The sequence below is a fragment of the Tenebrio molitor genome, chromosome 2 (genome assembly GCF_963966145.1).
Source record: "Tenebrio molitor chromosome 2, icTenMoli1.1, whole genome shotgun sequence".
Taxonomy (NCBI): domain Eukaryota; kingdom Metazoa; phylum Arthropoda; class Insecta; order Coleoptera; family Tenebrionidae; genus Tenebrio; species Tenebrio molitor.
This window is the reverse complement of record NC_091047.1, coordinates 27,221,556-27,245,146: the sequence shown is the minus strand read 5'-3', so window position 1 is coordinate 27,245,146 and position 23,591 is coordinate 27,221,556. Positions and strand designations below refer to the sequence as shown.

Below are 23,591 nucleotides of genomic sequence, written 5' to 3'. Positions count from 1 at the left end.
GTACATAATTGTTTCTAATTGTTGTTCATAATTGTCATCTTCTGATTCAATGTTATTATTCAGTGATCCGCCCTACTGTATTACCAAATGTGGTCGAGACTGATTTGTACCACTAAATTTTGAATGAGGGTAGGTTACAATGGATACAAAGAGGGTTGCAAACCCTTTGTTTTGTCGATGTTTCGACATTACATTAACACAGTCTTCTAATTGTCATAAATACACTCTGATACATTCTCCGAATCCTTCTTTCAAAAAGAATTTCTCCATTCTTTGATTTCTCTAATATATTCTTCATTTTTCTTTTTCATGCCACTCGCTCTACCTGAATCCGTTCATTTTATCTATATCAAGTGTTGAAGATATAAATGTATGCTATTAAATTTCATTCAGGGTAACTACAGAAGTTATAAGGGGCGCAACCCTTTGCTTTGCCGACATATTTATTCGATCTGACATGAACATGTTTTGCTAATTAGGGATAAACATTTAGTTCTTGATCCGATTCAACTCCATCACTTTATCCTCTTCCTTCCTCTCCCACGCAGCATCTATTTCATTTCAAGATAAATCTTCATTTTAGAACTATTTGCGTTTCTCGCACGGAATCGCCGCCCTTGTATATGTGTATTACCAAATGTGTCGGATATCAGAGCTTGCAATTACGAGAGGCTACAAAGGATCCTGAGGGGTTGCTACACTCACTTCGCCGCCGTATTCGATCTAGCATTAACGTGTTCGCCTAATTAGTATCCAACTGCGCTTGCAGATTTAATCACCTTACGCATACAATATGGACCGACGATCCATAGTTCAAATGTTCCATCTCTTGATTACTTAGCAAAAGCACTTCAACTAACAATCTAGTTTCATAGTTTCAGAAACGCCAACCCCAACATCACTCGTTAAGCCGATATTTGAACAATTTGCAACTACATTATTCTCGACGTCCGGATCGATTACCTTAACGTTCTACATTTCGCAACAATGTATAGACATTCAAACTTCTCAACGCTATAAGAGAAAAAAAATTACTGGTTCCCTTATTATTTGAGATCTTGATCTCGAGTTTTTCGCACAGACACCTGCACACTTCTATTCTCTAATGTGAAAAATTATAAGGTCAGGTAGCAAACAAGCTTGAGGCGGATCTGGAAGATAAGAACTTCGTTATAGCGACTCCCACTCTCACACTAAACTGTCCATTATTAAAGTTAAATAGTTTTATGAGCACCATAAAAAGGAATTTTTCTACGAGAAGAATACTAAATATAACTTTGTAGCCAGCCGTTGGGCTTGTCCTCTCTTCTTTTATGCTGATGACCTCACATTTCCGACAATCGACTCAAAAAAATGTTTGTGCATTTCTCTATCTTGTATCTTCTTATCTACCATCTACACATTCTCATTTCTTTGGAAACAATAGACCTAGATGCATTTTTCGTTGCTGCCAAAACCGAGAATTTCTTTGACTATTAAGCACTTCCGTTTGGGCTAGGATTTGGCAGTGGCGGCAGTGTCATTTTTAGATGGGGGGCACAGAACGAATGTAGTTATGTACTTGATTTTTAATGAATGATTTCAAATGGTTTTTATACTTTCTGCGTTTGACAAACGATGTAAATTTTATTTACACCTGGTGCGATCTTCCAATAGTTACTGTCAAGAGGACAACATTTTTTATTGCCCCACATCTACGAAAATTTACCATAAACGTTGTCTCTAATAAAATATCTCTTAAATTCTGTCGTGTTTTACCGTCAATGGTTTCCTTGGATCGTCCCAGTGCCTTTACAATTTTATTGTCTTCATACGACAATGGATCGTATAAAGACAATTTACTAAAATTGCACAAATATTTATTGGAATTTAACGTTCTCCAACTTTGCCACGGGCGTCATATAGTTCTAACACAAAGCCGAGTCTCGACCTCCAGTGGTTAGGTCTCATATGGAAATCAAACAAAATGTGACAAGATGCTGCATAATTTAACTGTCTAAACCTGCCGGTGTTATTACAACGCTGTAAAACATTTTGTTCACGAAATGCGTTGTCTTCAACTTATCATGTGCAAAATAAGTACATATGTCAAAAGTATTGATAAACAAGCTACCCCCAAAAATGGTATCGCCCAAGGAAAATAATGTTAGGGCTTGTGGCATAAAATGACTTTATTTCTTCCCAAATATTATAACATTTTCTTTCTATTATTACATATATGTACATACATACATACTTAATTTGGTGTTGCAGTTTGAGAAGCATCTACTCCTGAGCCCCTTGGCACCAGCCGCCACTGGATCTTGGAAAGTTTAACTAATGGTCGAGTGACTCGTACAAACTGTCTTGCTGGGACTAGTGTATAACTGACAGGTTACTAAAATGTACGTTGCAATGAATGCATGTAAGAAGAGTTTCTTTATTTAGCTGCAATGAGAAATGTGAATCAGATAAATAGCAACTCTAAACTAGACTCATTTAACAGATGTGAAATTTATTGGAAAATGATCCTTTGAACCACCTAATGAGAGCGTTTGTATAAGTTTTTCATTAAAAGGGTAATAATAATTGTATGTAATAACTGCTGTATTTCTGAATTACCATTAATATTGCAAAGATGAAGTAATTAAAGTGCACTCTGAAACTTTTAATTGGAATAAAAACTAGAACACTCAGCAGATTTTTATTAAAACTTGGAGAGGCGATTGGAATAAGAAAATATTTCTTTTATTCGTGTCTTACTTCGTTAAGGCTGCGCATTTTCTGCAACTTTCAACGCTCCCTTGAAAATATGTTTTCCTCAAGAAAACTATAATAGCTATTGACACAGAGATAATATTTTATCCTGTTTATATTTATACAAATAGTGCTTTCCACGAATTACATCGTAGAAATATCTGCAATGGTAAATAAATCCGGCTTCGATGCCATACCTGTTTTTATTAAGACTATAAATACGTTTTTTAGGTTCATATTCTAACAGTATAATCTAAAAGACTTTTTATGTTTATGTGAATCAACAGAATTGGTTATTCGATTCTATTCAGTTCTTCTTCCACTTAACTCAGTTGAAAAGTATCAAAATAAAAAAAATAATAAAAAAAACACCTCAAAAACGTGTTGCAAATTATATACCTACCTACAGAAAAAGAAGAAAATAATAACCACAAAAATGTATCGCCGTAAAACATTAAGCCCTGCACCGCAGGAGATAGAGATTCCAGGCTTGACCTGTAACTTTTAAAAATAATTTTAAAAACATTTCGCCATAACTTCATTCGCGTCAAGACTTCAAAGTTCTATTCTCGGAATGAAAATGTTGTATTACATCGGTTCGTAAAAATCTTTACGAGATAATTTCTGTTTTATGAAATCGCGGCAATTAATTTGAGGGCGTCACATGTTTGAACCTGTTTCTCGGTTCACTGATTCGTTCTAATTTAGATCCAGTTCCCTCATGTTATCTCAATTGCAGGTACATGCTGCGCATTAAACCGTAACTAACAGAGTTACCAAAATAAATCCTTCAAGATAAACTCACGTCGCCAGTAAAACAATTTTCTAAAAATCACCTGCCGCGCTTAAAAAGACAACGACTTCACTTTTGTGCTCACCGAATGTAGACTCTTTCCTGCAATTGGGCAGCGAATAAGCGATCATTACGGGGGGAAATGCAGATAATGATGTAGCTTTCACATGTAAAAGTAAAAGAATTCCGAGTGGAAAATCGGTGTTTTATGGCCCACCAGGTCTGTTTTCCACATGGCGGCCCACCAAATGACATGCCGTTAATTTTAATGGAAAAAAACAATCACACCCGAACAATACCTCGTTGGCTTCTGCAGTGCAGAACAAATTACAATGAATGTCAATATAAAACACTGGTTAATCTCCATTTAATTGAAGTAATAAAAATTATTTAACCGGCTTTTGTGAAGCCTGACGCGCGGCGAAAACACAATAACAATGGCAGGAATGCGGCGGTGTCGCAACAAAGATAATTCAATTACCATAAGCGACCAGCAACAATACCGATTTTGATTAATCTCCCAAAACGAGACGAAAAAATCGACCGTTCCAACAGCGTCGACATAAACTGTACCCTCCTTTAAATTCCGACAGGGTCGGAACGAGTTCTCGAATAATGAAACGAATGTTAACTTTATTTATTAACAGGATCGACGAAGAATCCACGTCGTTGGGGCAGCCCTCCTGCATTCGTAATGACCACTTACGAAGTCTCACCCTAAACCTATTAATGTTTAACAATCTCCTTACAATTTTTAAATTATAGCCCTCGGACGTTAATGGACACGTAGGTTTAATTAAAACCGGCCTAGACATTTACGCCTTTTCATAATTGTTATGAATGCTGCTACTTCTTTAAAGGTCACCGGACCTCGGGCGGCAAAAAACGACCAGGATCAAAGGTGGACAATGAGACGCTATTTCCATACTCTGTATTTTCGTTAAAAGTTTATATTCCAATAAAGAGGAGTGAACCTTTGAAGCCGGCGTGTTTGGGTTGGAATTTTGCCAAAGCAAAGCTTTCAAGAAAAACACACAAAACGTGTGTTCATATTCATATGAATAAACGGAGAATTCCCCACAACATCGTTCCGGTGAAATATAACCAACGTTGGGATAAATTTAATGTGAGCCGGCGAAGTACATTTCAGCTTTTAGCAGATTTACCGGAAAATACAGCTTGCACTCGTAGATTAAATCGGATGCACGAGATCCGCTTCGAAATTGATTTTGCGATCAAGCCTTAAAAATCTGTTCCACTTGTCGATTTAACATCACCATTTGCATAATCTCATAATCACAGTAACCTGTTATTATTCTGATTTATTAATGGCGCAGGCGACCAATTCATGAGAGTTCAGAGTCGTGTGTCACAACAACGATGATCTTGATGGGACCGCCGCCACTCCACAAGGGTTCCTCTTGCGAGACCCACTTTTCAGTATGAAACACTTGATCTTTTCATAAACCTCATTGGAGTGTAACAAATGGCCATCATTATAGACGTTATAAAGTGGACTTGGGTTTAGAATTCACCACGTACGAGCTCATTTTTCCCCTGGATGAGTTCTCTTCAGGTCACAAAAATTCGGAAAATTGAAAATAATATTGAACGAGACAGTGAATTGTAAATTCTAGCGCAGGACAAAACTCAAATGGCTAATTCACTTGTATGTAATAAGTAGAAATAAGTTTGGCAGATGGTAGTTTTTATTTTCGATCTAGAAATACTAATATGTTGGTGAATACGGATTGAAGAATTCCAGCTGGAGCTTTCAAGCAAACCGAAAAATATTACATTTGTTCCATTTGAAAATAAAAAAAGTGACAGAGAGTTTTACTGTAATGGGGCACTTTGGAAAACAAATGTACTTGCAAAAGGGTTTTAGGAAAAGACTAAAACAAAAAATTGGAAAAATTCTCCTTTTTTTTTCATGTCGTTAGAAGAGTGTCAGATACATACGAACGAGCTTTTGTCAAAATCAAAATAACAACAAGCCGGTTATTTATAAATGAATGAATCAAAGAACATTTTAAATTAAAGACTACAAAGCAAATACCAAAAAGTCTTTAGGGCTTGTCATATTTACACCTGAAACGATTTGGCTACCACACTTTCATCAGCTCAAGTGACAGCTCATTGGTGCGGTATTTGTACAATAAAGTTGTCACCTTCGCACCTTCTACCCTACAAAAGGAACAACAAAATAAAAAATGCTTTGATATTTCAGGCAAAACACGATGTTTGTTGTACTTTCATGAGACGCAATATTTACACCTACACTCTTTTTCATTACGCTTTGACTTGTTTGTGTATTTAACACTGCAAAAACGTTAAAAATACCGTTCATTTCACATTTTGTACACTCGCGTCATTTCAATCCCCATTTCTTTCAGTTATTACTAGAATAATTTCCTTTGTGTTTTCTTCTCTTCTTAATATAGATTGCGCGGTTTTAAAAATATGAATGAAACATGAGTGAATGAGGGGAAAGCCTACTCAAAAAATTTCTTCTGCTTGATTGATATGACAAGCGATAATGTTACATTCAAATCGCATTTTTATCCATCCAATCTATCACTATTCATTGACAAGGTCATAAAATCAATTAGTGTCAACGTTGAAAAAAGTTTGCAAAATTGTACTGAGAAGAGTATGGGCGGGATATCACGTTTTACACGGTAGCGGCAAAAGCGCACCACCACGTGACGTACTCTTCTCATTTTTACGGTAGAAGTTACAACAACGAGGATGTCAACATTCTGGCAGCAAAGTACATCTCGTATAAGCATTGAGCAATTAATTTCCTGGCTGGTTGTGATATATGACACATCGCAGACGAGTTCAACATCCATTAGTGTTTTAAGTGGGCATTCGTGTGTCATTATAAACCCGTATCTAGGCGTTAAAAATAGAAAGCTCATTCTAGAAGCGTGCATTATAGATTAGAGACGGGAGAGGTAACGCTACTACTACACGATCGAATACGAAACAAGAGCTTACATATTTCACGTTGATTAGCATAAAATGAACATCTCGCGGTGTACGCGGGTGTCTACAAATTTATCGGCATGGTTTCCATTTCATTTTATAAATTGATTGGCATCATAATCATAACTGTCCAATTAAACTAAAATGGTTATTTTTATTGGCGTACCGTTTAACTGTTAAGCAACGCGATCGAGGAGTGATGGTGGGAACGATCGTGTTCCAAAAAAAATCAATTAGACACAGATCGGGTCGAGGCGTAAAGGATCTCCTGCGGAGAGTGAATTTCTTTTGTGGAGTTAAGTAGCGTTACTACTATTACTGCTGTCCCTGTCCCTTTTTGGTCTAGGCCCGGTCCCGACGTGTTAATTAAACGTTTTGTGCGTAATCGTCGTAAATCTTACCGAAGGGAAACCGAGGTACTTACGACTTCGAATGTGTTGGGAGCAGGAAGTCGGAATAAATGAGAGAGGAAATTAGTAACGAATGGCTGAGATTCCGGACGCGGCACATCCGCATCTATTTGACTGACGACTAATTGACAAAACACCACCGTTCCTTACAACTTAAAAGATACAGAAGGGTGGTCTCCTGATACGTATCGAGTTACATCAAACGAAACGCCGACCCATCAAGGAAATGTTACATTGACGCCAGAAATGAGCCAGGGTTGCTTCTGTAGGCGGTGATCGACCAGGTCTTTAACGTTAATACATGATGCGAAAAAGAGTTAATTTCCTCCATCTTGAAATGAGAAAAAGAATCTGAGAAAGGTTTAATTTCAGAATGCAATTGCGTCAATCATCAATGGGCATCGATTGGGGTATCGGCAGAATGAAGCAATTTTTTAAAATATTTATGGAGGACAGAATCGATACAAATTTCTTCGAGTAAAGATACTGATACCTATTATCATAAAGAAAAAATTAATACTCCTACATAATTAATGGACCGTTAGCTTGAAGGTTAAATTTTTTCACCCGCTTTGTCATGAGTTTTTAGAAACATAATTAATTTCTTAACAGGATTTAATCCCCTAATACCTATAATTTGCTTTATAACTTAATGAAGCTGTTCCAGTTTTTTTTTTTTTTTTAATGAACCTGCTTGATAATTTATTGTGGAGTTTATTTATTGCCACAGTTAATATCGGAATAATTATCTCATCTTCTGAAGAAATTGCGCTAATACGTAATCCTATTAAGATACACTTTTTTTCTTAATTAATCGGAGCTTGTAGAATCAGAAAAAAACTACTACAAGATTCTTATCTCCTAGAATCTACTTCAGCGTATGTACTCAAGACTAAGGAAAAAAAATATAGATTCTAATTTATTCTACGCTACTATACACGTATTTTATGTATGACAGTGATTTTTGTAACCTCAAAGAAAAACTTGTTTTTCATTAGTAAAAAAATGTAAACTTTTAAAAAAGCAGAAATATCTGAACGATTTGTTTGATGTGCATGTGTAAAAACATTAAAAAGAAATTCTTTATCCTATGAATAAACATTTAATTTTTTTCTTGATTGGTACCTGAACGACTACGAAAGTACTAATAGTCGTAAAAAAACTAGTTGCAATTTGGATAATGGATTTCCATCTCACTTTCCGTTAGCTGAACTTCCATTTTTGTTTATTTTTATCCAAAAACAAACACTTAACGACTCTATAGAGATTTAAGCGGGTTCTATGTGATGTTAATTAAAATTTTGGCAGCGAGACAATACGAAGAGCACAACAAAAGCAGATTCTTAGATTGATTCATACAAACTTTAATTGTCATTCTGGCAAGGTTATGCCTCCTATAATGAATGTGATTGGCACTTTCAGTCATTCAGTTCATTCAAATCATAATTCCAATTCCATGAAAATTGAAAAACACAGAAAGTAAAAATCTGGAAAAATATTTACAGAAATTTCAGAAATGAGAGGAATATAATAAAATACAAAAATAAATACGGTGCGATCAATTAAAAAATAAATCGAGTCGGTGTGTTACCTATGGCAACCCATGCTATAGCATAGGTTCCAAAGCAAACTCGATTTATTTTTTAAATGATCGCTCGGTAAAAACAAATGTTCTATTTTCTACTGTGAACTGCGCAATATTTTTACGAAATAATAAAAATCAGAAAAAAATACTCGTGAATTCAGATAATAAAATTTTCTTCTTATCTGTTAACATGGATGATGTACAAAAATAATCTATAATCAAACACAAAATTCTTGAAAAAATAATAAAAAAAAAACAATCAAGCACTAAAATACAGGATAAGATCTATCATTAGAGATTTTTATGAACATATTTACAAAGTTTTTATATAACACAGAATTCCATCAAGTATTAAATATAGAATGTGAATTTCTTGGAGATAAAAGTTTCATATAAGTAAAACCTATAAATATAATCTTTCTAACTTAATATAAATAAAATATCAATTCCATATTTAAACAAATATAAAAGTTCAGATTCGCTTTCAATTCTTTCTTATTTATAAGTTGTCACAGATTACCCAATAAACTTTCTTGCTTTAATTTTTCTTATTTTTTTCTTAATTAACAACAGTAGATTATGTAATTCAGAGTAGAAGGTCTTTTTGTGCTTCGCCCAGTTGCGACTTCGTCTCGGGGCCCAATTTCAAGTCACGGTGGCAAATTGGCGGTGCAGCGCAAATGTGTAGCTATCTTTGTCCTACACATTAATTACCAATATGCGTCATCTTCTCTTTTGCGACGTTACCATGACAACCACAAGTGCGACCGTCGCAAGACAACTTGAAATCAGGCCCTCGGTCTATAATCTCTGGGTTTAGCACAAAAAGACTCACTTCTACTCTTAATGATATAATCTACTATAACTACTACTTTGTAACGATAAAATGATTGGTAAAGACGTTTTGTTACGCCACAATTAATTATGGACGAAATTGCACAAAAATGTTTACTTTACTTTTACTTCCACCCCAATTCTAATTCTAATTAAGTAATTAAAAAAATAACGAAAACGATTACATTAACTGTATAATGATAATATAACATAAACACACATATTGTATACGCACATAATAATTTTATTTTTAATTTTTCGTTGATGCATTTGGTGGGAGCAGTTTTGTGACTTTTCTACTCGAATTTTAACCAAGATTAATTTATATCAGCAATCAAAAGTGCAAAAATTCAATTAGTTTGTTAAATAATTGCTTTATTGTATTACAAAACAAACCAATAAAAGGATTTACGACAAAATGGTATAATTTATCAACAAAAGCATTATTTACCTTCTCGAAACCTCTTACTTACAGCTTTATTGTAAATGTTCACCGAACCAGCCCGATTCTAAGGTACCACTACCTGATCCCGACAAATTCCATTGTAACATAATTCACGACTGTTCAGTTACGCAAATCCTAAATAAACGTAATTTTGATTTTACAATGTAAAAGTGGGCTTCATTCAAAATCTAAATCACATTTTTTCCGATAATTTTGTAAATAAATAGTGAGAATGCATTTCCATACATCAGAAATTTATTGCTCTATTTAATAACGAAAAATTGCAACAAAAAAAATCGTAATGATTAATCAGTTACCTGTACCAAATTTGCTCAAATTTGTTCAATTAGATTTCAGGTTTTTGAGGCTGTACACGTAAAACTAGACGCACCCAGTATTTACTGAAATGTAAAATAAATGTTTACCTACAGTACCGTAAAAAACAGGAAAAAAAATCAGTAACGTTCCACAATAATATTGTGATGACCTGGCGTGGCAAGTTATATTTTGACAATCGAAGGCAATTATACAGTCTGCGTGGGTCAATCTACGCCAGATTATTGTTTTTAACGACCACCCATTCCAGCAATCCTCTTTTTTGATTATGTTTCTTTCTAAAGACTGCAGGAAACGTTAAAAGCTCCTCCGTTTCAAGCCCTACAACGTCCCGTCCTCAAAATCCCATCTTTCATCGTAAAGCTCGGCATAATTACACTCAAACACGACACGAAGCCCTCTCCATCGACCTCCATTTCATTCAAGCAGCATCGCATGATCGGAATTCATCGAATTCCTGGTCAATTACGTCGGCCCATCGCCGTGTTATTAGAGCTTCTTCGGGCCGGTCCAGATCGGCAGATTAGCCATCAAAGCGTACAAGCGATACATCCATCCTGCAAGTATTCATTCCATCTGGCGGCAGAAGCCCTCTCTACCTGGCCACGAACTAGACGGCAAAAGGGAACCCAACCGGTTTCCACTCGACGAACATCTTGTACAAAACGAATATCCCACGTCTACGGTCTCTGAACGAGCCGAGCAATTTAGTTTGGCTCTCCCCAGCGGAAAAAGAGAAAGGAGAGACCTACAACACACAAAGAACGAGCTTTGGGAAAACGGACGAGACGGTGCTTTGTCAATAGTGCGCTTTATCGAACTCCCTATAAAGTGCGGTGATGTTTTATTTATCGCGTCGTCGGTCTCGGCTCGGCTCTCGCTTCCTCCCCAAAGCTCACCGGAGGAAGCTTTATGGAAATATCAAAGGACTCCTGCTGGTTTGGCTTCGAACGCTCCCCGTCCTATTTATCGACCACTTATTTAATAGCAGCGGTGTTATTTATTGTTCAGAGGCGACGACTGCTTCTACTCGATGATAAGAACTTGTTTACCGGAATTTTCGCCGTTTGTAAATGGAGAATGATTGAAACCAGAAGATCCGGATTTACTCAACTAGCTAAGGCGGAATTGCACACAGCTTGAAATAGCTTTAGAAGCTGCAATGTCTTATTCTTAAATTTTTGCTTCAACTGCCTTAAAAAAATAAGTTCATTTGCATGCACTACTAGTTTTAGGGATATTTTATGTAACAATGATTTTACAGAATTAAGGACAACTTACTTTTTGCAATTTTAAATTTAATAGCACTCCCGATGTGCGAAGCACTATAAATCCAATTATCTGATTACGAAGGATTACTAGAGATTGTACGGGGTGATCAATAAGGACTGTTTAAGTTGGTAACACTGAATCGTATTTTAAATCGTATAACAGGAGTAATTTCCGGTTGTTGGTGGCTTGTCGTTGTTAATGCTGTACCTATATCAGATATTTGTAAAATAAACCAACAAAACATATCCAGTTACAGTGTTATAAATAAAAATTTTCTTAATTGTATTACCAACTTAAACAGTCCTTCTTGATCACCCGGTAATAAATAGCAGATACTAAGGCTCTACTACTACTTTCTCTACCTCCTCGTTGAGTACATGATGAAGTATTATTAGAGTTTGCTTTGAAACCTAGAACAAGTTTGACAAGTTTTTTCTCCTGCCAAAACTAAAGAGATTGAATCATTATTCTAAAAATATGTAGTGTCTCTTAAAGTAATGACGTATATTTTTTAAACTTTCAGAACGTAATGACTTTATTTCAATATGTTTTTTCACTACTAGTCTTAGAATTATTGAGACTTGAATCGACCCCAGAAGTAGAATTTCTCTCCCTAGGTTAATAATTTTTTATTATTAACCAGTAGTCAATAATGAACAGCCGTCACCTAGCAACGAAAGATTTTCTTTGATTTTATTGGTTAACGTAGACAGACGATTTTCAATTTTCATAGCAACCGTTGAAAAATGAGAACTCGGATCGTCCCATCGGACAAACAAATTTAATTAATAATAATTATTAGAAAGGGTTTTAACGGATCTAGTAGTGAAAAAAATAATATGTACACCACGCTAGAGAAGACAATTTTAAGCCTCGCTTCTCGGGGAATAAACTACCTCGGCTTAAAAAAATGTCTTCTCTACCTTGGCGTATAATTACTATTACCATATTTCTGTGATATTTTATCATACACTAAACATGTGAGATATCAGGTTCATTCATTACATATTTGGCATTTTTTTTTATCTACGAAGCAAAAATTAGTAGAACCATATCTGAATCTGAAATGATGAAATTAACTTAAATTTCAAACGAGGCCAACTTAATAAATTCTGAATTGTATAGCAAATGTGTCAACGACTAATTCAATATGTATTACATTTTTTTTTTTTTTTGTTGAAAAGAATGAGTTGTGGAATATTTATAAAATGTCGTGTAAGAAGTAGTACTTTAAATTAAATATCTGTGCCAAAATTTATTTGTAAAAACAAAAGAAAAACGCTGGCCAAATAATAAATTACACAGCAATGATGTTACGAATATACACTAAAGAAGTAACAATGAAAAAAATAACAAATTTAAATTGTCATTTTTTATCAACGACCGAGCCATATATACTACTTATCATGGAAAATGCAACACCCAGAAATAGTGAATATTTTTTGATGAAACTTTGTACAGTAATTAGGTGTTCACTAAAGATAAAATGATGATAATTTGAAAGAAATACATAAAGAAATACCTGAAGAAAATACCCATATCTTTTAGATTATTCTTATCCGAACATGCATTTCTTTTTATTGTTGACGATCAGTTATCATCAATAACTCCGGAACGAATACGAGATCATTATCAGCACGTAACTCAAATTGGAAGAGGGCGCATTATTGGAATGCGAGAAGCAGGTCTTTCCTATAGGGCAATCGCTCATCGTGTGAGACGAAATGTGGCTACTGTGTTACGATGTTGTCGTGCCTGGTTTGAAGAAGGAAGACACCAGCGAGTAAGGGGTACTGGCCCAAGAAGGAGGACTACAGATCGACCAGATCTTGGCATGCACGACGGTCGGCGGAGGGTCAGGAGACTTCGTGGCGAAAGACGCTATTTTGCTTTTTCTGTTGAAAGGCCCGTAGCAAGAACTGTTGGTGTAATGGTGTGGGGAGCAATTTGTTTTGGAAGCAGGTCTCGTCTAGTCTTTATACAGGGAAAACTGACAGCAATTCGCTATGTCCAGGAGGTTTTGCGGCCTGTTGTGGTACCTTACTTTCGAAGAGTAAATAATGCTCTATTTCAACAAGATAACGCGCGGCCGCATATTGCTAACGTTAGTATAGACTTCCTAGATGACTCTCAGGTGGATTTACTTCCCTGACCTCCGAGATCTCCTGATCTATCGCCAATCGAGCACGTGTGGGATTTGATAGGTCGAAGATTGACGAATTTGCACAACCCTCCGTTGACTTTGGCTGCACTTAGACATGAAATTCAAGTTGCCTGGGATTCGGTTCCCCAAGACGAGATTTAACCATCTGATTAGAAGTATGCCTCGACGCGTCCGCGAGTGTATAGGATCTCGAGGCGGTCCAACCCATTACTGAGAGAACTTTTTAACATATGGACCAATGTTACTGAAACTTTCATCATTTTATCTTTAGTTAACACCTAATTACTGTACCAAGTTTCAGCAAAAAATATTCACTATTTCTGGGTGTTGCATTTTCCATGATAAGTAGTATATTATCATCCTATTTCATTGCAGACAGGTAATAACAGGTAACGCTAAATAATAATTCGGACGGCGTGCAGTAAAGTAAATGGAGGAAAAAATTAAAGAAAGTCAAACAAGTAAATTTATGACTTTGCAAACTTTCACAAAAAGAATAATCTAAATTTTACTGTTTGTGTAGTTGCTAGGGCGCGGGCGTAGTTATTTCTACTTTGTGAGTTTGAATTAAATTTTTAATCAAATAAAAATGTGTCGATTTTAAACATTCTCAGCGGCCGTCGATAAAATCAACTGAGGCCTCGTTGTGCAAACTTCACCTGCGTGCGATAACAATGTCTATACCCCACTTGTTGAGTAAATAACCATTACATAATAATAAGATAAACTTACTAAATCACCAAAAATGAATTTCGATTAAAAAAAAGCAATGAAGCAGGAAATGCCAATTTTTAGTATGTATGCAATTTTTTTTCCGGAAAAAGAAATGATGAATAAGAGGTATAAGTTGGTATGTATATTCAAAGGAATTAAAATATTTAGGTACATGGTCGACTTTTTGATTGAGATTTTATTGTTATTTAAATTTTTCATTATTTGCGTTAAAAAAGTTACTACTTTCTTTATCTCAATATGGTTATTTCTCTAACAGCAGCATGTGAAGAACATTCATTTTGATATTAATTTATCCGTATCCCTATTCATCCAAAAAAATGGTGTCCAAGTCAATAATAGTCAAGTCTTGATCCCACTACTACTTTCTTCACTAGAAATTTCGCACTGACACAATAACAGTTCTAGATAACAGCACCACTGATAGTGTTCAACTAAATCGGCCGCACAGCTGGTACACGTCAAGATCATTTCCTTTGTAGGAGTTTTATATAAACTTATCTTTCGAGCAGGAACGTTATAAGCAAAAATCACGATCAATCAATTTTCCCACGCACACAACCATTACGTCAAATTATGTCACACTTTGTACTCAACACCAATTCCAGCACCGCCTCCGGATTTTTCCCAGTTTCAATTTTCCATTCAATCTCCTCGAGATTGTAAGATTAGAATTACGCAGGCCAATTTCATATGTAAATTTATCTTAGCAAGTTTAAGCCGTGCATTTGAATTAATGCCAAGAATCTAGATATATCCAATTACTGGCCCGATACAATCACATATCATGCTAGACCAAGCGTTCAAAAATCGTTGAGTGTTTGCCAATTAACTGCCGCCGAGGCGCAAACGGCCACCACAACATATCAACACTTTTAATTTCGATTATGTTAACAAAGTGGAAACAGACGTATGCAACTTATCGAAATGCCACCAGACAAGTTACAGCTAGAATATCAAGTTCCAAGTTCGTACTAGTTGCTGTCAAATTTCATTAAGCTAGAATCTCGGCTCCCTATTAGTTACGAGTTCTAAAGAAATAAATTATGGATAAAATGCTCATCGTTCTGGGCCATCGTGACTGTTACTTTCACTTCTGAAACACATCTCACACTAGACGTTGACTTTAATGATCCTGTCCAAAGATCGATTTTATCTAACAAGTTTGGTATGAAATCATCTTGGACGTGAATGCATGCCACTTAACCGCTTTTTTTAACATATGTTATTATCTTATCCAAATCGAGTTAATGCGAGACTTTGAGAACCGAATTAAATCAATCTCTGACATGTTAGTTGGAATTTATGGCTTCCAAATCGCATAATGGAAATGCATATGCCACCGATTATTATCACGATCATTGTATATTAAGCTGAGCGTAATGAGGCCAGCGTTTTAATTTGAATTTAACAGGCAAATCAAAAATTATATTATGTATACCACGTTCGACCTTTACATGGGAGGGGAGACAGACACCCACTTTTAGATCGAACGAGATTTATCAATGTGTGAAGGTGAAAAGCTTCAAAAGTCTTGAATTGAGGAGTGTGTTATGTTGTCTAAAAATAAGCAGTCGCTATACAAGGCATAACAGCGAGTAATTTTATTTAATAAGTGTAAATACACGCACATTAACCGGAATAACAAACAACCATTAAAACCAATACAATAATTAAATATTCCACATTTCATAAATAGTAAATCTGATGCAATATAAACATTTTATGTAAACATTCAAACATGTATAATTGCATAAAATAAACATTAGTGGAGCTGAACGATAAAATATTTAATTATTACACAAAAGACTGGGGCAATTCATGGTCGTTGTACCGTCAATATTTTTGTTCGAAGTTCATTCGGTTCCATTGCATTGCATTTCGGTGAACACGAAATAGTGTATGTATTGGAAAAAGCAATTATTTACTGCACGGAAAAATAATCACAGAACAACTCCACTAATTGTACACAATAACAACTTTGTGCTTTTTAACAAAATTAAGTGGAATAGTACTTACAGAACTGTTAAGCTAACAGAACACAAATTAACCTGTAATTATGAAAAGCACACAGAATATATAATTATGTAAACATAAACATACGGCGCTAGTTAAATGAATATTTTACGTTCATGGTTCCCACCACGTTAAACTGATTAATGTAAATGAGTATAAAACCGTCCTTGTCATGTCAACGTTGTGACAAGCTTCCTACTTTGTCCCTCTACTTTATTTTTCGTTTATTTTCGGCGGAATTCTAGCGACATTCTTCGAATGTTCAACGTGTAAGTGTAGGTGTGTGTGTGCTAAACCGCAACTCCTGCATGCAACAGCTGCAGGAAATTGTAATTAATCAGAATTGCAATTAGAGTAATTAAAGTTAAAGATAAGCTGCCACTTCAATTTGGATTAGTTTATCTCGTGAATTAATTGAAGGTGACGCATCCATTGCGATAAAAATCGCAAAAATATTTTTCAAAGTTTCAAGTGGTGTCAGTTGAGAGATAAAAGTAAGTGTAAGTGTTTTTTATTCGAGATGACACGGGCGTTTAGAGAGACATTTTTAAGATAAAATCTTTTTAAGCAGGTTTGTGTTTGAGTCGCTACATAACTGAGTAAACGATGAAGGAAAATTTTACTTGATAAGAGATGAATAAAAGTGGTGATTTGGCGATTTGAAGTCAGCATCGACCAGATATTACCAGCGCAGAAAGGAGTGAGTACTACAAGAAAAGCAGTTCTTATAAAAAAAAAAGGATACAATCTTTTATAAATTGCAGTCTATGCATTTTTTGTTAAAGTAACAATTTCAGCGGAAAAGCCAGCTAAACCACAACTATAACAGTTACTGTAAATGTTTGCTATGCAGAACAAACCGTTTGAAATAACTCGCAAGAAAGAGAAGTTCTTGGAAATTGGCAGTTCCGCAACAATTCAAGCGTGGATTTATTAATTCTGTTAACAATATGGGTTATTATCCATAACAAGAGTTAGTTGTTAAAGTTGAAACCACAAGATGGTACTCAATTTTGAAAATGATAGGTACCTGATACTCAATCAAATTATAAATATTATTAGTACTTATTTGACGAGAGTACCACCGAATATTGACCGTCAAGTTTTTAAATGGAATGTCATACTCAATCAAGGCAAAAGTTCCATGAAGCAAAAAGTTGATTGCACCCCATAAGATAACTTTCAAGTTAAAAGTCCAAAGGGTAAATAAAAATGTTCTTCGCTTTTTCAAACTTGCAAATAGGCACTCAACAAGTCCAATTTTTAATCGTTTCGATTCTTTTCCCAAATAGAAGGTACCACAGCTGAAATCTTTCGACTTTTGTTGTTTCCCGTGTAACCTCGACGAAAAAGGCATTACATTCATTACTTTTCATATTTTTCTTGTTTTGACTTCACCCAACACTTCTTCAATAATTTTGCTAAATGGTCATTCATTCATTACGAAATGAAAAGATCTCTTCAAATGACTACGTCGAGCAAAAACAAAGGAGTTATAGTCCGTACGCTGACAGATTGCACGTTTTTAAATTCTAGTTCCAAAACATAACGCAGTGAAAAATACTAAACTCTCCATCTCAATTGTTTCACGTTATTTAAAAAACCGTTGTAGCCTTGCAGATTAATTTCTGCCACACTTGTCTCTGTTTCTATCTTCTATCAAAAAACCTGCGTATCAGAGTACGGAGTGTTCGCGTAGAGTAAAAAAATACTTTTGTGAAAGAAGATACCTCAGGGAAAAAATGAAATCAAGAGAAAGATATTACCGTTATTGTCGTGTTTGTAAAAAGAGTAACAGATGTTAAGTTTCAAGAGTTACACAACTGAGCCAAAGAACACATTTCTTACGAAAGTAATAAAAATTATTTTGCCAGAAAAGCAGTTTTTAAAAGGCAATGAAAAACCTTTTAAAAACGTTTTCCAGCACCATTTCATCCACATAACGATGATGCTGGCAGCAATATGAGATTATAAAATCAATCTGTCCACACGATTATTACAATCCACAATCACCATCTGGAGCTCTCCCCATTCATTTTATTAACTAACCCTTAGCGTTTGAGTTCTGTATTGTAGAGACACTTTGGTGTAAAATTGCAGATTACAACGTACCGTTCGTGTCTATTATTGGCTATATCTTCACCTCTTAATTAAATTATCGTCTTTATGGACCATAATTACTTCGATTACACTTTGTTCAATCCTGACGAAGCCCATACTCACACGAAACGTCATAATCCGTCGAGTTTAGTGCGACGGTTCATTCAATCATCAATTTCAAGGCTCGTTAAAACGTGAACTTAACGTACGGTCATACTTACACTCAATCAACAGTAATCCACCTGCAACAAAATAAAAGAAATTAAAATAATAACAAAAGCAGTACGAGGCCAAATTAAAAATCGGACAATTAAATTATAACAATGGTATTAAATGAGCTGCATAATTGATTGACAAATTTAATTACTGATTAATTAACATAAAATAAATTCCCAACAATGATAAAAATGTGGACCAATCGCCGGCCAATGCGAGACACTTAATCCGCTAAGTGAAACACAATGTGCAATAAAAACATTTCAATTAGCACCTTGGAGTGTCCGGATTGAAACAATTCGCAAATTGGCGGTTAAACATCGACTGAACAATTGTTAAATTTGACATTTCCAAATAAGAGAAGTGAACGGCTGTTGACCTTATAAATATTAACAAGCACCACCTTAATTTCCAAATTCCCAAAGCTAATTACTCCAAGTGCGAAAGCCGAGCTCTCAACATGCAAAATGCGAATTGCATTAATCCGGCGACGGTTTCACATATAAATAATAAACCGGAGTAACGAGGAAGGCTTCTTTTGAGGCGCCGAGCAACACGTTACCATCCTGCTGGGTTTTTAATACATAATTTAAGAACAAAAGATTGCTGCCACTTTCACCATGAAACTTTAATCTGTTGCGACACGCAACATAATACCATAAGGTGTTTCCGCCTGTGTAATTAAGTCTCTTCGTGAGAATTCTGATTTGTTGTGGAAATGCATAATTAAATTAAACGCCGCAATAATTTACCGTTCAAAGATTGTTATTTATTCATAACAGCTACCGCATTAAAATGCAATCCGTCTTCCTTCATGTCTCTATTAGCCGTTCAAATAATAAATTTCACGATTACCACACATACAACGAATAAAATTATCCGGATCCACTGTTTTACCGCTCACAATAATTAATTAACTGCAGCCGTAAACGCCGCCCCCGGGGCACATTCATTCCAAGGAAAAACTGCCCGACATAAATCACCACACTAATAAAAACCGAATTGAAATTTTTTTATTGCCACCGCACTTGGTGTTAAACTTGCGAGGGTCACACAGGTCCGCCGGGGTCAGTCCCATGACCCCGAGCACAAGATGGAAGCTGCATTTATCATGTCCTCTCGATGTAACCACAACATAATATCGTTACGCTGCAATATCCATTACAAGTGTCATCGCGATGGTTATCTCGTGATGCATAACCGCGAGCATTACATCGTAATTTACAATCGACTGAGTAAGAAGTCCAATTAGAAGACGATTCGCTAATGTTAATTCATTGTTTTTCATGTTTTAATCATCCCACGATGGGATCTTGAAATATTACGGCGAAACCATTAATCACAGCGACGTACCAAGGCTAGCGCATAGTCCACCAAACTCGCCATACTTGACCACATTTGCATTTTAATGGAGTACGTACTAGTCGATTCATAACCATTTGAAAATCTATCGACTCCTCGTGTGCAACCCTTCGAGTCATTAATTCTCAACGACTCCTCATCTTCGCTTCTCAATTCTGCAAAGTGAAAAGACACAATCTCGTTATTTCGCTGCATCTGCCAGGACGGAATATATGAATGGAAGTTTCAGCGATTTCGTGGCTCCTCCCCTACATAAAATCCCAATTCATATATCAAACTGAAATTGAAGTTGGGTACAGTCGGCGCGAACAACTCCCACTTCCTTGACGGCGTGCAGGGTCTTTCCGTTTCGGGGTGAGCGAACTGTGAGGGGAGAATAAGAGGGTACTAATCCGCTCATGACCGGGGATGAAGTTGTCGAAGCAAATTTACATCACAACTCGATTATTCTTCAGGTGAGGTCTGAACGTGTAGACTTTCTGCCAAAAAAACAAGGGAGCGAAGTGGAGCTTTGGGGGACGCATCTCGAAAAATTCTAATGGAATATTACTCGAATGGGACGATATTTAGCGGCTGTCACGCATTTCAATCATGCAAATATGCACAAATATATTTCTTGAATGTCGTTAAAATAAATAATCAACAAATAAATATTTATTAGATATGATATGTTAAGAGATTTTATCAACAGTTAAGTCCAAGTTAGTTGTGCCACGTATTAACATGAAGCTGTAACATTTGGAAGTTTAGTTGCCAATTATAATTTAATGGTAGTCATTTGTAGACGTTATTCACATCTAATTTCAGTTTAAATGGGAGTTGAACAGAAAATTTAAATGTTGAGTATGTAAATTAACTTGTGAAAAAATTCAGTCTTTCTCCTAGTTATTAAACAGACATACATTTTTTAAATGATAATCAATATTCAATGAGTCTGAATTTTGAAAATTTAATTTATTCAAAACATTAAAAATGGGAATTACACATTTAATTGATCGGAAAATTATTCAAATGATACACACAGAATATGTTTTTGTATCTTCAAGTTGTAAATTAACCTCTGTTAATTTTTTATTTGGCAATTTAGATAAACCAACCTTTAAACATGTGATCTCCATGCCAATAGGATGATTTATATTATTAAAAATTAGATTTAGATCAAATTTGTAAGGAGTGTAGCTTGAACTTCAAAAGAAACTCAAAATGATTTATTGTTTTCCAATGTTATAACATTTTTAAGAAAACTTTGGTTATTATGTTTCACAAACTGAAGTTTGAATTTGTTCAAACTTCAGTTTGTGAAACATAATAACCAAATGTATGTATGTACATACCTATAATTGGGAAACTAACTGGCTTTTAAAAAAAAGATGACATAACATTAATCTATTATGTATAATATGTACTTATAATTGGTCTCAATCCATCGAGTACCTAATCTTTTTTTGTCGCATTAACTGCAAACCTCTACCCAAAAAAAACCCACTTTCATCACATTCTCCCAAATCTATAATTTTTTACCACATTCGAATAAAACAATAATAACCAAACTCGTTCCGTGTGTCACGATGACACAAAAAACCGCAGACCTCGTCATGCAAGCAAACCCCGAGTGAAACATCAAGATAAGTTCACAACCGACAAAACCAGCATATTGATCAATCCATTCCTTCCGTATCGTGCGTCCTCGGAGGAAAAACTGGCCGAGTGTGCTTTTATGGAAAATCGATGTTACCAAATGCAGCTTTCAAAAATAATTAACCAACTCCCATTACGGCTGGATTTCCGCAAGAGCTCTTCAGCAGCGTCGCCCTGACTGATGGAATTAATGTGCGGAGCATCTCTATGTACACAAATTTGTATTCGAGACATGTAATTCTGCTTTCAGCTTTGGCTCTTTTGAATAGCAAAATAAAAAGCTCACCCGCCACGCGAATGCTTCCGTTAATGGTCTTATTTGGTGCGCTTTTAGAGAAACGATAATAATTGATAAGCAAGAGATTTGTAAGAACCTCCCTGCGGAAGAGGGAAAAAAGCGTATCGTCGAACTTTTAATGAGCGCTTCTTGTTCGAAAGACGCCGTTTCTTTTCGTCGATGCCAATGGCGTAGCTGTTTAGCAAGTAAAATTTAATTTGTGCAGAAACGCTAGGGATAAAAATATAGCGTAGTTACGAGCTTTAACGTTTGCGTTTTAATGTTCAGCGACCGTGTTTGATGACGGTGGTGGATCAATTAACACGAAACGTCGTCACGAAGGCTTTTTATCACTTTTATATGGCCAACGACGATGAGACAATAAAATAACCTTATCGACTTGTTATGTATGAACACACTTGCTTCATTCTTCGGCCCACGCATTCTTATTGACACTTCAATGGCCGAGCCGCTGCTATTTTTCCCTCTTGTTCATTCTAATGGCGCTTAATGAATTTAAGGACATCAATGCCGGCTGCCAAACTCGCACAAACGCGATTATTGAATTGACCTCGGCGGCCCCCTTGGTCCTTCTTCAAACTTGCAATTAACGGCGATGGGGGAAAGACGCGGAATTCGGACGGAAAAATTGACAACATCCGCGGCAAGTTTGGCTTTCTTCGCCTTCGAGAGGATGAAGGAGACGTGACATATCGCAGGAGTCAATTTAGTGGAAAGTAATACATGCCACGTGTCAGATTACTGTCATGTTGGAAGACAAAATAAGAAAAAAGTGGTTGGGGAAATTTGCGGTGTGGATACAGTTTTCCGGTTGCAACATGGGGCGTAGAAGCGGAAGTATGAGACACAACGGAAAAGAATCATAAATTGCCTACAATATGTACTTTTGCGGTATACTGACAAGGTTTGGTTAAGTAAAATGAAAAAAATTATTTGTATGTAGTAGGTACATCAAAACAAATAAGTTTGTATAATTAATAAACAAAATACAAGGTAATGTTCAATGTGACGACTGATCAAAGACATATTTAAATATGAGACATTAGAAAATAAAAAGTGATAAATAATAAACAAACAATACATTGACAATGCGTTGGAGGAAAACAAGGTAATAATAAGTTCAGAAACCACAGCTAGGGAAAAATACCAACTCGTGAAACAACATAAACCCTTTAAAAAACGAGTGAGATTAAAAACAGGCAAAAAAAAAATCCATATTTGACACTAAAACAGAAAATACACTACAACTTGAAAGGGAAACAAAAAGATACAAATCAATTGAAAACAACAATTAAAGAAGAAAGAAGAAACCGCCAATGTAGTGGTGGAAAATGGTATTTAACAAAAACAAGTTTAAAATAAAAAAAGTTCCACAATGACAGATTGAAACGAAAAGAAAATAAAAACATGTCAGTGAAAACATCCAAAACGAAGATAAAAATAGACAAATATGAAAATATGTACTACAAACAGCCAGGGAAAAATATCAAAAAAAAACTCCAACTGGGTGTATGAAAAATAAAAATACGTTCAAAAAAACTATGTATATTTTTGGAACTCTTAAAAATGATTACAAAATTGCTCTTGGACAATATGAAAAATAAAAGATCGTAAAAATTAAATGAGCTTTCTTCTTTGGAAAATAGAAGCTAATGAATTTCGA

General features: G+C 35.5%; 1 protein-coding gene across 9 annotated transcripts in view; it reads right to left on the bottom strand.

Annotated features, from left to right (window-relative positions):
- Positions 1-23,591, bottom strand: part of sbb (scribbler) — a 148,815-nt gene that overhangs the window by 83,717 nt on the left and 41,507 nt on the right. For 7 of the 9 annotated variants that reach the window (XM_069039855.1, XM_069039852.1, XM_069039850.1 and 4 more), the window contains one exon: positions 18,636-18,656. The exons of the other annotated variants lie outside the window; for them this stretch is intronic. The gene's annotated coding sequence lies outside the window, so the exon portion shown is untranslated. The remainder of the gene's footprint in view (positions 1-18,635; positions 18,657-23,591) is intronic. 9 annotated transcript variants of the gene reach the window in all.